A 15,427-nucleotide genomic window follows, 5' to 3' on the forward strand; every position below is an offset into this window, starting at 1 on the left:
CAAAATTTAAGAAAAAAATATGTACATACAAATCGCCTGCTTATGACAGCTGCTGCTCAAAAATTTATTATTGAGCAAACGGTTTGCAGAACGGCGTTTGCTGCTGGACGCCAAGCGCCAGAAATTGCATTGTGGTTGAAGTGTTTTTTATTACACCTATATCTTTGTATGTATATGTAAGTACATATGCTTACAAGTCAGATAAACACACTTGGAAATCTTAAGCTAAAAATCTAAAGAACCAAACAAAACTACTTAATAACTGTGAATTAGAGCGCCAATGCCATAGTTGGCAAGCGCATAAGGCACCCACAGTTGTATGTGTGTTTGTTGGTAGATTTCAATGCAGAAAACAAAAAGTATGAAAAGTACATTAAATATACACACCCGCAAGAATCGCAGCATATGTAAATTAGTTTCCGATAGTTTTTGGCTCGCAACTCCAACGCTTACTCAGTCTCCAACGCTGACAATGGCAGTGACAGTGGTGACGGCCACACGGCAGCTTGCTACAGTTATAGCGCCATTTCAATAACAGTTTCAATTTCAATTGTTCAAATTTGAATTTTACATTTTTGTATATTTTGCATGTTCATAAATTGCGAGACACACTTACAAAAAAAAAAAAACACACACACACGGGCACACAAGCGAGCACTTGAAATTTATTTCGTTTAGATGGAATTTGAATTGACAATTTGACAGCAGCAAAAATGTATTTGACGCGCCAAATGAAACGTGACAAACGATGTCGATTTTAGCAAAAACAAAAATAAAAAATAAAAACAATAACAACGCTAACATTTACTCTACGCTGTGACGTTGTGACATGTTCTGATAAGTGTGGGTGGTTGGCGGTGGTGACCGGCTGTGGGCTGTCACCATGTGTGGCATGGCAGCACCATAAGCCTTGTTGATTGTGTAATCGCATGCATTGTTTCTGTTGTTGTTGCGAGTGCTGTGGCAGCTGCCAAGCATAATTTGTGCGCATAGTGTTAAAAGTTCTTAACCATAAGCTTCATTACCATATATGTCTAAACTAATATTTACGTACATACATATGTATGTTGTTGTATATTTTAGATTCGTAGTTTTTCTGTCGCAAAAAGCGGGAAGCTTAGTAAAATTACTTGTTGTCCCACACGACACGTGAAAATGTTATTAGCCAAATTTGTACGATTTTTTTTTGCAACAGACACTTAGCACAACAATGCGTATGAGTAATCATGCCATGCTTTCTATGTATTTTTCTAAAAGCCTTTTTTTGAATCGTTTTTGGCTATTCCCAAGTGAATGGCGTTCAGAGAACTTTCTTCATTTGCTTGAACTTCTATACATGACTCCATCCCCTTGGATCTCTGCGTTAAACAAATTTGGAAACTTTTAATGATCCGTTCAGAAACAGTTGATAGTCAAATATTGTCCACATATTTGTCCATTACAGGCCTTTAAATTGTCTTTCTATACTTATATATATACTCTAAAATATTGGGAAGCTATAAGAGTCAACAGTAGTGAATGAAGCCCATTTAGGTATTTTTCATAACCCCAATATATATAGAATGGTGTCATCAACAGCCAATTTCTTCCCCAGTTCGTCAGTAGAAATATGAAATTAAAGTATTGAGCTTCACATATACTTCCAATCTACTCTTCTTGAGCCTTGATCCTGTTTCCTTGCCTTGATCACATACTCATTCTTTAAATATTCCCGTGCCTTAACTCAGTTCTTTAGCAACACCCCCGTTTTAAGGCTACTGACCATTAAAAGCCTCAAAATTCGCTTTTAATTCATTTGGAATCAAAGGGTAAGGGAAGGAAACCTGTTCTTAATGTGGCACTTAGGCATAACCAATTCTTATTTGCATATTTTGACACTGTATTTCTTTTGTGCGAGTCTTTGAAAGACCAAAAGTTTCCTCAAGAGGAAAAAGAATACTACAGACTTTGTTTTGCTGCCTCATAACTGCCGAACTCATATACAAATACTTTAAAATACATGAATGATGACGTTTTTCACTGATCTATTCGTGAGAGAGAACATGGGATGAATAATTCGCTGGCTAAGTGGAAAAAGATATATAAGATAATATAAAAAGTATAAAAAAAGAAGATTGATATATGATATATTTGATTGCTTTGTAAAATATATACCAGGTTGTTCAATAAGTTTTGTCGTTTGATAAGAAAAACACAATGTTATGATGCAAAATACACTTTATTATTCAGTATAATCTCCCTGAACATTAATACACTTGCTCCAACGATCCTCCAATCTGTGGATCCCATCCCTGAAGTGAGAATCCGTAAGGTCTGCAGAATACGCTTCAACAGCCGATATGACCACTTCATTTGATGAAAAACACTTGTCACGCATACATTTTTTTAAGTTCTGTAAACAAAAGGAAGTGAATACGATGGATGCTCCAACAATTCGAACTTTAATTCATGGATTATAGCCAATATCAAAATGCTCTTGTGACACGGCGCAATTTCCTGATGAAAAAGTGTTTTTTTCTTCTGCAAACCGGGTCTTTTTCACGAATTTTTTTCTTCAGATTTTTTCAGACAGATTGAAATGAAACTTCACATACGTTCATATAAAGAGTTTACCAACAAAACAAAAAAAAATTGGGCTAGTAGTAACGCCCTCTCTTATCGAACGACAAAGCTTATTGAACAATCTGGTACACTGTAGTAAAAGGTGCTAGTAGCAAGTTCATGTTAAGAAACAGAATTTCAGATTTTCGGTTTGGGCGCTGGCTCTGGTATTGTAATTAGGATTTGAAGAAAAGATTTCTAGTTTATCTTAATCTGTAATAATCATTTTGTATTAAACATAGCTGGCTGTATAAATATTTTTGGTATATATTAGTATTACAGAAAAAATTAATTTTTAGTTTAGATTTTAGTAGATCTTATAAAATTATCGCGCAAAATTATTTTAACACATATATTAAACTATCACTAGCCACAGTCTAGTCAAGCTGTCAATATACTACTGATAAGGCTTTAACTGAATTTTAAATAATTTTATTTAAGTACATATACACATAAGTATGTGTTTCTGCAGCCTTATGAATTTTCTCAAACATGTGTCTGTTTGTATGTTTGCATATTTACATTTGTGCCACAGCTCTTCAACGAATAAACGCCTGCTTGTGGTAGCATGCATAATTAACAATTAATTGATGTATGAAATACGCATGCGCACACTTATATGTACATACATACATACACACATACATACATTTGTGTGAACACATAAACTGCGGTGTAAATTGACAGAGTGACAGTGTGCCGAAACTGGTAAGCGATTACCGAGACAAAATATGAGCGCGCAATGCTGGGCAAGAGTACATATATGGTTTTGTTTATGCAAATATTGCATATATATAAATATATGTATACGAAAATATATGTTTTAATATGTACGCAGTGTTTTTCAAGTAATGCGAAAATTTATGAATTTATGCTCCATTCAATTTGACACAGCTACTTTACAGAATGACTGATCGTCGGCCGCTTTTGCTTTTATTTACTTAATTGCAATTTATTGATAGGTCGTGGCGATATACATAGTTTCTTATATATATAAATAATTTTTGTTTTAATTTTTTTTATTTGTTTCTTTATTTTATTTTTTGCGGCCATAGTCTACTTAGCTAGGGATGGTATTGTCAGAAAAAAATTAAAATAAATTCCAAAAAAAACTAAATAAATTGTCGAAAAAAATTATGTTGACAGCATTTAATTGTGTGTATTGTTGTAGTTGACAATATAAGCAGCTGATTATAAATAAGCATAATATCGAGATATGAAATGTGAGCTGTGAGCTGTGCGATGAGCTTCAAAAAATTATATGATTAAAGCGCATATCTTTTTGTGAACCCAAAAAGAGATGTACCTAATTCAAGGTGAAGCATTTTTGTAAACTCAATAATAAATATGTGGCTTAACAGTTATATTACACACACACACACACATACACGCCGTTAATTTCAGTGTTTTGCGGCATAAAATGAAGCATTCACTGCGTACAAAAGACTTAAGCGACAAACCTCAATGAATTGCACATTCTTTATGCTGTCAGCAGGCGTCTGCTACAGTTACCTTCAAACTGCAGTGCAGAAATATGTATGTATGTATTGAAATAACTAATCTGCCAGCAACTAATATAACTTTTAATTTAATTATATGCATGCAGCGCTGTGTACGTGTATGGCATATGGTGGAGAAGGCGGAAAATAAGGTGCGAATGTTCACATTAGAGATACGGTGCAATTATTCATTGGCGAAGGCATATTTAAATTAGAGCGTAAAAGCGGCGTGTTCATAAACATTAAAGCTTACACACCCATTGTCATAGAAATAGCCACAACAACAATGGCCGAGTCAAGCACATGTAGAGGTGTTTACTACGGAAACCAAATACTACACTAGAAAAATATAACAAAAAAAAAAATAATAATAATAATAAAAAAATTAAACAACAAAGTCGCTCTGAGGGTGGCAGCGATTTTCATATGCAAACACATACTTACATATAACTCAGTGCGAATTTATCTAGAGCAAGTTTACTTAGCGAATGAAATTAATGGTCTTCTCATATTTCTTTTGTTTTGCCCACACAGTTTAGATGTAAAGTTGATTTATGATATGTTTTGGCGCCTAAGATAAATTCGAAATAAATTTGATTTATTGTAAAAGTTATATAACCCTTTGAAGTACTACAAAGGTACATTATTAATGGGAATTATCAAATATTCCGGGGAATAACCATAGATATAGGTGAATACTAGCCTGGTAAGAGTCGTATCATTGCCACAGAAAGCCAAGTATTGCAGGCTCTAAATGAAATGTAGTAGGGGTTTTTTGGATATTCAATTAAAATTACTAGTCTCTGTTTAATGTCATTCAATTGTCATACATCCTTGGCTCATATATCTCATATTCGTGTGCAATTATCGCAGAAGAGAGGAGACATTCGTGTATCAATTAAACGTATTCAATTTGAGTCTCCCCCTAAGTAGACAGCTTTTCTTCACAAACAGATGCAATTTCCCTCAATCGTCTTTTAATAGGTCTTTGGCTCGCTATGTAGCACTGCTCTGAGTGCATTGTATCATGCAAAAGCTGTGCATAAAGTTCATAAATGGCTTTGATACAGATCCAATTTTTCGGTAAGGATTAAAGCGTCAATACATTTGCTCTATATTCTGCCATTTTTAACTGAATTCTTAAATTGCTGAACTGTGACTCATCGCGTAAGATTATAACTCTAATCAGAAATCTATAAACTATTGGTCCCTTAATGTGTAAAAAGTATTTGTGCTCAGCATATTGATATATTCGAAATTGTAAAGGCTCAGAGAAAGATTCAGCCTATGTGATGATGTCTGGTATTCCCGGAACTTAAAATATAATTTTTAGCAAAAAGTGGTTAAATTCGAGGTTATCTACTTTTTTAAAGAAAAATCACAGAAAGTTTTTATAACTTTCTTAGCTCCCATGTTTGAAAGATTCAACTTCTATGATGAAACATGTGATTTGAACTACTACTTAACATAGATGCTCTCCGGTCACGTTTAATTCCGAAAATATCTCGGAAAATATTTACAGACATCAACAGACGAAGCAAACTATATAGCATTTTTAAATGCCATAGATGGAAGGGCGAACATAGAACCTAAGAAAACAGGCTTGACCAACTCAATGCGGAAAATTTAGTCAGCACATCATAACCGGAGACGAAACCTGGCAGTAAATCGCCTCATATGTGGAACATGTAACACGCATTAAAAAAGATATTTGAACACATACTCTCCGGCCGGGGAGAATTCGCGTCAATAGAGTGCGAGCGAAATAGTTTGTTGATGGCTACAAACTTGTAGGCTTCATTGGACTCATGCAGAATAGAAACTAAAACTTTCCCCACAGTGATGCGAAGGGGTTTCGGGCACGCAAAAAGATCCTTGAGAGAAGGGTCAGTTTTTTTTCTAAAACGGATGCACCGATTTTAAGGGGTTACATCAGCTTCCTCGTGTGAAAAACATAATTTTTTCCAAATTTTTCCTATTTCTCATATAAAAAATTACATTTTTTTAGAATTGTTTGTTATTAAAAACAGAAACTATAAACAAAGAAATTCAGAAATTTTTGGAAAAAGATATTTTAAACACGGCCATGGTGACGCCATTCCCGGTGACCTTTCGGAAAAAAGAAACTCCCGCGTTCGCAGTATAACTCCTTACAGTATCATCTAAAGTAAAAAAATACGTGTTTTAATTAAAACCCGAACTTGGACGAAGGAAAAAAAAAACTGAAAAGTGGATTTTTGCCAGACATTTTTACAAAAAAATTAAAATTTCGTGAAATTTTTTGAAAAAAAAAAATTTTTTTTGAAAAAAATCGCGTTTAAAGACGGCGGACTTAGCCTAGTTCTTAAGGCTGTATCTCCGAAACTATTACTCGGACAACAATATTCTAGAGATGTTGTAAAATTTAATAAGACAATAAAAAAATCGATTTTTTTACACCATGTGATCCATCCAATTTTAGAACTTCCATTTATTATTGTCGACATAATAATTGGTAAAACCCGGTTGAAGTCACGGGCATAGCTGTTATAATTTTAGGTTGTAAAAAAAGTCTTGCGGTATTTTCGCTAGCTGGCGTTGAAAGCGCGTAGTTCTAGTTTTATTCGTCGCATCTGGGTCATGCTATACCTTTTTGGAAAGCTCATTTCACGCGCTAACACGTATTTGATTTATTGTCGTTTCTTTTAAGTCGTTCGTGAATTATAGCGTCGCAAACATGGAGCAAAATAAAGAGAAAATACGGCATATTTTACAGTACTACTACGATCAAGGCTAAAAAGCATCTCAAGCCGCCAATAAAATTTGTGCAGTTTATGGACCCGATACAGTTTCCATTTCCACCGCACAATGAGGGTTTCAACGTTTTCGTTCTGGTGTAGAGGTGGTCGAAGATGCGCCACGCTCCGGAAGGCCTGTCGTCGAAAATTGCGATAAAATCGCTGAATTGGTCGAAAGAGACCGTAGCATCGGTCAAGAGCTGGGCATGAGTCATCAAAAATTCATTTCTATTTCAATAAAAAAAAAAAAAAAATCAATAAAAATACCGCAAGACTTTTTTGACAACCCATTATATAAAAGTACTCATTTACCATATAAATCTTAAGTGGTTTGTTTTGTTTACAAATTCGACCACGAATCTATCATAAACATTTTATTTTCCTATATATTATTATGAATTTACTGACACGTGTTTCTATACGGCAAACAGTACAAGCGATAGCTATATGATGCTTATGGAATAATCTGTATCCAAAACTTCGCTACTGACCTTGAGATGACAATTAAAATGTTATTTTAATTATTTTGTTTATCTATTGTATATATATATTTATTTTTTTCCTAATATAAAAGTGAAATTGTTGCAAATTCATATTTTTATTTGTCTAACAAAGATGTGTTACAAGGAAATGCTTCATTAATGAACAAAGGAGGAAGATGTACATATGAATGTGTATGTATGTGTATATATGTATTTATATGTAAAATGAAAGTGAAATGTGAAGCGTTTTTGCAAATGAAATTGTGGCTTCAAATTATTGATTGATGCTTACCGCTTTTATACAATAACAATTGGGGCTTTCACATACAATGGCGAGTGTTGAACGACATTTCATTTATATATACATACATACACATATAAATAATATCTGGTATATAGTAGTAATGGGCATTTGCTGCTTTCGAATGTACTTAAACCACTTTGTAACTGGCGCAAGGTCAACGTTTTTGAAGATTTGATGCTTTTGGCTTTAATATCATTAGACAGCTTGTAATTATTAATAAAATAACAACATTAAATTGCAACAAAAATCCAAATAGTATTTGTAAAAGTGACATGTTTGAGTTGTGGGTGTCAAAGTGCTTTTAAAATGTTTCACATTTTGTGTCTTTGTTGTCTGGGAGAAAGGAAATAACGCCATTAAAGTGCAGGTGTATGCTTCTCACGAGTTTTTTTGTTTAATTTTCAATATTTTGAGGTTTAGTTAGCTGTGGGATAGCTTCTTTGTTAGTATTAGTTAACAAACCATAAAAATTTTGAATTTCTGAGTATATATAACGCTAATATTGTAAATGAATTTTTTATTTTTTTTTTTCCAAATGCCGTCTCTCAAAAAAGCCTCATCTTGTCTACTTATTCTGAGAGCAAGGAAAAATGTTGCGGATTTCGCTCTTTCAGTCTTCGAAATAGATTTGCTATCGTTTTATTGTAGTAATACCACACAATTTTAGACTATTTGAGCAGCGCTGGAATACCATATCTACAGTATAGAGAAAATGTAGGCCAATTTCTAACACTGCTAGAACACCTTCAACTTTTATCGCCTAGCATTTCACTTACCAATATAATATAATTATATAAAAATCATACACTTCCCCCAACGAATCGGTAAAACTCTCTGGCTCCTCAACAATTATGTTATAAATACTAATCCATTTTGACTTGTTCATGCGTATCACATGCGAAGCATAAAAATCAGCGCCAATAAAATAATAAAAACCGAGTTTCAAATTAAACTTGTCAGCACAATAAAAGTTTCGCGCAATCTGCAAATACATATGTAGCTACCTACATACGTATAATTTTTTATATGTATATAAATATATATTAATATATACATATTATATGTACATATATGTATATGTATAAACATACGTATATTAACTGTACCATTCTGGACAGCTTAGCATAAGCCAACACCCTCCTGGTCAGGAAAAAAGAATATGCAAAAAATCGCAGAAGCCAATAAAAAGACACGCCACCGCTTGATTGCCCGCTTATTTGTAATAAAAATAATATCAACAACAACAAATAATAGTGGCTGTACGGTGGCGTTATTGTGCTGGCTTCTATTTATTATATAACTTTTTAATTATTGTTTTCGAACCACATAAATGTTCTGAATAATAGTTTTTTGTTTTTTCAATAACAACACTTTTTGCTGTGGTTTTTGTTTTTTTTTCAGTTGGTAAAATTATTTGGCAATATTTCAGCTTAATTATGGCACGTTTCAGTCAAATTGGTTCTAATTAAATTGGTTGATTGGTTTGTTGCGGCGTGCGGTGCGGACAAATGTTGTATGACAAGATTCTGGCAACACTGAAAAGTGACTGTTTGAGCTTCTGTTTCCAAGAAATCTAAATACTAGTTTAAAGTCGATTATAAATAGCCAAAAGCGTTGGAAGAAATGTGACAATTTTTCCCCTTGCCTGGCAAACTTCTTTAGCAGAAAACTTGTTGCCAGTGGTCCAAGTAAGGATCGAATCTGGATACTGCATAGTGGTAGGATATACCTCAAACTACTACATTATAATGGGCCCCGAGAAATAATATAGAAATCCTTTTCGATGGTGACGGAAGCTCATGTCAAGGTATTAGACTTATATACGATCTTTATTGTAATGTCATTAAGATGAAAAGGGATATATGATAAGGTTAAAAAAATTATTTGAGTATGGATTCGAGGCTTAGCTCGGAACGTAACGCCGATTACAAAGTTAAACATAACCAAAGAAAAGATTACAAACAGTTTGTATGGCAGCTTTAATCTAAAGAAGTTCGATATGAACAATATATTCGGAGATTAAAGCGTTGTCTTGGACAATAATTCGGATTTCGGTAAGATATCTTGCCAAATAAAAAGTTTTCCATACAAAAACTTGATTTTGATCGGTCAGCTTTTACGCAGCCATATGCTGTTATTATGCGATATCGGCGATTCCGACAAAAGAGCAAAAGGACGTGTGATTTTCAGATTGATTTCTCAAAAACTGACGAACCAGGTCCAGTATAGACAGAGGGTCATATCTAAATTGACTCAGCTTGTCAATTATTGATTATTTGGATATATACTTAAAGTTGAAAACATAGCCACAATTTTACTCCTTTATAGCAATCAGTAAAGATCCAAATTGTACTATATTTCGGCAATAATGCATTTTATTATATCCTGCTACCTTTGGATGATTGTGAAATACGTTCGTAGTATTGTTGAATGCTTTTTTAATCAGTTAAATTTAATTTTTTCAATATTTTATTGTTCTTCTCCGTTCCGCTCTCTTTTCAGATTCTCATATATATGAATGTTATAGGAAAAATTACGCTAACCCACAACTCATTCTATATACTGAAGAATCCCTGCAAACATATTGGTAAGTTTAATTTTTTCTTCTAAATTATTATTGTAATTATAAAACATTTGAATAGCAACCATTTTTCTATAAGTATAGGGAGATCCATTTCGAGTTTCCCTACTTTTCTAAAGAAAATACACAGAACTCTGTTTGACACGACTTACGCGTGATCTGTCAAAAAAGGTTATTGCAAAAGGTACCCTTACTTGGTTATATGGCATGTTTAATGAAGTGCTTGTAATGTGTTAGTAAGACTCAAATGCCAATAAATTTGATACAAACTATAAAATCGGTATTTTTCGGAAGCTATGTATCGGGTTCTTCAGTCTTTCTCTATAGAACCTTATATGCGATGTTGAGGGAGCTTATCCCACGGTAGGCGCAGTTGGGCTGTAGGGTCTCGCTTTTTATGGATTGAGCAGAACACACTTAAATTCCAATCGTTGGGCATGCTTTCGTCCGACCATATTCCACAAAGAAGCTGATGCATGCTAAGTCGTCGCATCTTTTCGTAAAATTTTCGAGCATTACCCTGCCATTCAGTGTTCGGCTATCACCTCTGGGGGTTCTTCAAGAGTTCGTCAAAACTCTTGACTTTTCTTTGGTTACCCCTGGATTGTCAAGCTCTTGAAGAACTTCACTTTGATGTGGATTGTGGCTAGACGTTCATCCTCCGGAGTGAATGCCAGTCTCTCTCCCAACACGAATCTCATACTGAATTTGCGGTAGTTTACTATATATGGCCACTGTTGTAAGTATCTATTCGTCTTAGTCCTTGTCCCGTCCATCGTATTTCTTGCACGCCGGTGATGCGGCACCTTCCCAATTAAGGGACCGGATATTCCAGGTGCATGGATTATTAAATCATAATCCTTAATGCTTTTGCCGTGTTCGTCATGAAAAGGGGGAATCTCATCCGATGCTGTTGTTTCTTTTTATTGGGAGCGTTTTTTACGTGACGGGTCCCAAACCTAGCACACAACCCTGGGGAGGGATGGTTCGGTTTCTCACTTTGCTCGCCTTCAAACGGATATTCTCTGGTTACTCAGAGGATACTTGGTCTAAAATTGGAAGTCGTGAGTTGCTTGAGCCATAAGTAAAAGAATCGTTTCTGGCCACTCCCAAGTGAATGGCAACCAGAGAACTTTCCTCACTTATACATATAACTCCAAGAAGATGTATCGGGTTCATACAACTCTACCGCTTTTCATCCTTATGTCGGCTGAAAGTGAGAGTTTGACTTCAAAAAAATTCTTTTCGAAATAATAGTTGATGTAATGCTAAAGATACATTGTACATATGTACTTTAGAAAGGTGTCCCGAAATCTTCCTTTTTTGGAAATATTTTTTCTCAGAAGGTGTAATAGGTAAAAGGATCAAATTTTCCCAATCCCTGGTACTAGAACGAAGTAGAGAACATGACAAACTATGAGTTTTTGAAAAATAAAATCTCTTTCTTGTCTCTAATTCTTTTTAAGTGAAAACTTTTCAAAATTTTGGATGAACACGTGTAAAAATATTCAAGGCGATTGCTCAATTTTTGCGCTCTTCAGAATTTTCAGTAATTGGAAAAATGTGTCTTTGAGAAATAAACCTTTAAGCAAGACCGCGGCGGATCAGCGCGAGCTAATAGAGACAAAAAAATATATCATATTTTGAGCTGCACAAAAATACGCCCTCTTTATTAATATTCCTAAGACTAACTTGTTACACAAATATTTGTGTATATTATTAACACGCGCTTGACACCACTCCACTAAAGGGTCGATAACTTTCGTCTTTTAACAGATTTCAGATTTTGAGATATTCTTGAAAGATTTATCTATCCGCAAAATATAAAATGCGATTTTTTTGATCTCACAAGGTAGAAACCTCCTTTAGGCTAGAAAAAAATCACTCAATTCGGAATCGAATTGCTTGCTATCCAATAAGACGACTTAACTTCCGGACATTTAATGAATATAAAAATTTTCCGATTATTGTTAAATGTAAAACTATAGAGCAGAAATATTTATTTGTTGCCGACTTTTCAAAATACCCTCGTATTTCTTATACAAGGTCTGTCGCAAAAGAAACAGAACTTTTTAAATATAACTGTTTCTGGTAGCGCCACCTATTGGTGGGTATATGAAATAAAAAGTTTGATCTCTTGTTGACATTTCGTAAATATTTTAAGACAATTGGATAACTACAATCGATGTTATCGATCAAAAAGTGACAGCAGCTTTTGGTCATCGGTCGTAAAATGCAATTTGAACAAAGAGCAAATATTAAATTTTGTTTTAAACTTGGGAAAACGTTTACTGAAACATTTCAAATGATGAAAAAAGTTTATGGTGATCAGTGCCTATCCCGTAGTAATGTGCATGAGTGATTTAAGCGATTCCAAGAAGGTAGTGAGGACCTCTGTGACCATCAGAAGTCGGTCGTCTTCAGAAGTCAAAAATAAAGACAATGCTGATTTGTTTTTACGATTGCGTGGGTATTGTACACCGAGAGTTCGTCCCACCTGGCCAAACGATTAATGCTGTGTTTTACCTTGGTGTTATGAAGCGTCTTTTGTCACGCATTCGTCGTGCTCGACCACAATACCGTGAGGCAGGGTCCTGGCGCCTGTTGCACGATAATGCGCCGTGTCATCGGTCGACTCTTGTCACTCCATATTAACCATTAATCACTCACCCTACTCACCTGATCTAGCACCCTGTGATTTTTACCTATTTGGAAAACTTCATTTGCCCATGAAAGGACACTGGTTTCAGGACATTTCAGCTATCCAAAAGGCGACGCCCGATATTCTCAAGAGCATTCCGGAAAATGACCTTAAACACCCATTTGAAATGCTAATTGACCGGGCTAAACGCTGTATCGAAGCACAAGGAAACTACTTTGAATAAAAAAAATATAACTTTTGAAAAATATTAATTTTTTGTTGTTTTTTTTAACAGTCCTGTTTCTTTTGCGACAGACCTTGTATTTTCGTTGTCAAATTGGCATGCGTAATAAGTTTTTTTTCTTAGCTGACACGCTTTAATTTGCCAATATATATTTTAGCCATAATAAATTGAAGTCTATTATTTATTAATTTTGTGTATTTTTACCCCCGAGCGATCTACACAGTTTTTTGTGTTTCGGAATTCGCGAAAAAGAAACCGAAAAGTGCTCTTAATTCACCTAATGATTCTTTAGCATTTAAAGCACTTTTATGAGCCAACCAGTTTGCTCCATCGACTTCTAAGCGACTATATTATTTCGTTTTTTTTTTTTTGTATTTACTTAAGTCAGCGTAACCGATGACGTTGGAATGCGGCGCTTATTATAATAAATGTTTGTCACCTAAACAAATAGAGGCAAAAGAATGGCGAAAAGGTAGATCAAAATGTTAAGCAGCAGTCAAATCATTAAAATCAGATCAATTAGTTTGATAGAATTCCATTTCAACGTAAATTAATTTATTGCGTAATAATTTAAAGTATTTTTTTATGAAAATGCTTCCTTATTGAAAGTACAGAGGTCACTTTATATATTATTTAAATACATATTTCTAACTATAAGTCATTGACCTATACAATTGTAGAGTCGTTTCTTTCGTTGAACCATTCCTAAAACACTTCTGAGCGTGCTGGCAACATCCATGTAGTGATTTAGCTGTCATTGAGGATGATACACTGATTATAGCGATCTTTCCTTTTTCAATGCCATGTTTTCCATCTTTTTCATGGGACTCCATACCACAGCGAAAACGACCATACTTTTCAAAACGAATTATTTCCTGCTTTAAAATATGCCACAGTCTCGTCAAATATCTACTCTGTGTTCATAAAATCATAAAGCATCCTTTTGAGGTCAGCAAACAGGAAATTTTTCAGAGTCAGAGTCATATGGAGACTCGTGCATGCTGAACATATGCTTGATTTGTCGGGGTCGATTCTGGATAAGTAGGAGTTTAACCTGCCAGTATCCAGAACGAAACTGCGCAAGGGTCACTCTCGTTTCTCGCGACAACTCGAACTCTTCGTCTGCAATGGGTGGTGGTTTGACTCCAAGTACGCCATTCACTGAGAGGAAGTCGGTGAAAGTGTTTATGGCTTCACTGTGAATGGCAGTCAGTGCATGTCTGAAGTTAGTTGCGTACGAAATCTGGTCGGCGAACTGTCTTATGTCATCGACGTAGTTGAGGAAGGATCTCTTAGTGCTCCTAGGAGGCCATTCCGCTTCAAGCAGATGACTGCAGGAATGATTTCAACGAGAACACCTTCACTGCGAGCGCACTGTGCAGATGTTCAATAAGAGACATCAAGAGGCATCCATAATAGTCCGGAGTGCTGTGTTCTGACATGTATGTAGTTTCCTAGTTTGCGTTTCACTACATCCAGGCGACCGTATTGGTGCGGCGTAATTAATTACCGGCCGGCCGATTGCCTTGAATGTCGCCAACAACGTTTCTTTGTCTGCCCCATGTGACTTGAGGATTTTGTTGCGGCTTTGTACTTTGGCGGTCGTGGGAGGAGTGAAGAAGCACAGGCTGCCGAGTATCACACCAAAAATCTAAGGGTTACTGACAGTCGAAATTTAACTGCAATATTAAGGTCCAGTCTGTACTCCTTCGTCCAGTTTATGAAACTAGTTACTTTGGATTTAGTGATGGAAGAGTGTTAGGTTCCGTGCAGCGAGGAAGCGAGTGAATTTTTGTCTTTTCAAGGTAGTTATTTTTGACCTTTGGCAGCTAACGGTTACATTTTTCGATGCTTTGGTTTCTGTTCATCGCATACTGTCGATTGAGCTCCATAATAGGGTAATCGAAATCTGTCGATCAACTTATGAATTTTTAATGGAAGGTTAAACATTTTATGGCATGGAGCTACTACAAAAACTTCTTATGGAATTTTATATTTTGTTTCCGTCGAGATTTGAAGGAAATTGAAAGACTTGTCTTATGAGATCCACAAAGCCCAGATCTCCACTATGATCCAGCTTAAGGTTTTTTCGCATACCTTTACCTTAGTTTTTGAACAGTGTTAATCCTCCTTTCCCAAAACAATCGACTATTTCTTGTAGTCTAGAGCTCCTTAGAGATAATATAATTTAATTATGTCTTAACAGAAATTACGCAAGTAAAGGAGTAGTTTTCAGGTGCTTGTACTTTAGTGATGCAGTACCAGCTGAAGATATGGCTGTGCAAAGGTGTTATTTGA

The sequence above is a fragment of the Bactrocera neohumeralis genome, chromosome 3, assembly GCF_024586455.1.
Source record: "Bactrocera neohumeralis isolate Rockhampton chromosome 3, APGP_CSIRO_Bneo_wtdbg2-racon-allhic-juicebox.fasta_v2, whole genome shotgun sequence".
Classification (NCBI taxonomy): domain Eukaryota; kingdom Metazoa; phylum Arthropoda; class Insecta; order Diptera; family Tephritidae; genus Bactrocera; species Bactrocera neohumeralis.